Raw genomic sequence first — 724 nt, 5'->3', positions numbered from 1 at the left:
AATAATCCATCACCTGCAAGATGATGCAAAGATGAACAATGTGAGACTAATAGGCATCAATGAGAAAGAAGGAGTCAATACAAATGACATTATAAAAATGTGGGCAGAAGTAATAGCAGAATACTTCCCAAATACGAGGAAACAATCTGACATTCGGGTAACCGAAGTATACAGAATGCCAAGTAACCTCAATCCAATGAAAAACACCGAGACATATAATAGTCAAGATCCCAGAAATTCAGCACAAGAATAATATACTGAAAGCCGCTAGACAAAAGAAGCAAATCACGTTCAAAGGAAAACCTATCAGAATTATGGCCGACTTCTCTTCACAAACCATGCAGGCAAGAAGAGCTTGGAGCAGAGTGCTTCGGGTCCTCTATGAAAGCAAATTCCAGCCCAGACTACTATACCCTGCAACACTCTCAAGTTTGATGGAGAAGTGAAATACTTTCATGACAAGGAACAGCTAAAGAATTTCGTGATGACAAAGCCAACCCTACACAAGCTACTGAAAGATGTTCTAGAGAGGGACAAAAACAGTCAGAACTCCATGAGTGAGATCAGAAGCAACCAACTAAATAGGGCAAACAATTAAACACAGGAGAAAAAGGATTAAACAACACTGTTGTGTCAACCGTAAGTCAATGCATCCCAATTCTAACCATCAACGTAAATGGACTCAATTCGCCAATTAAGAGAAATAGACTGGCATAGTGGATTA

At 39.4% G+C, this 724-nt stretch overlaps 1 protein-coding gene across 3 annotated transcripts in view; it reads left to right on the top strand.

Annotated features, from left to right (window-relative positions):
- Nucleotides 1–724, top strand: part of Epb41l5 (erythrocyte membrane protein band 4.1 like 5) — a 184,079-nt gene that overhangs the window by 87,972 nt on the left and 95,383 nt on the right. The window lies entirely within an intron of this gene.

Source organism: Octodon degus, unplaced genomic scaffold, assembly GCF_000260255.1.
Source record: "Octodon degus isolate 3935 unplaced genomic scaffold, OctDeg1.0 scaffold00014, whole genome shotgun sequence".
NCBI classification, from domain to species: Eukaryota; Metazoa; Chordata; class Mammalia; order Rodentia; family Octodontidae; genus Octodon; species Octodon degus.
The sequence above is the reverse complement of the archived record's forward strand: the minus strand, read 5'-3'. Positions and strand labels throughout refer to the sequence as shown.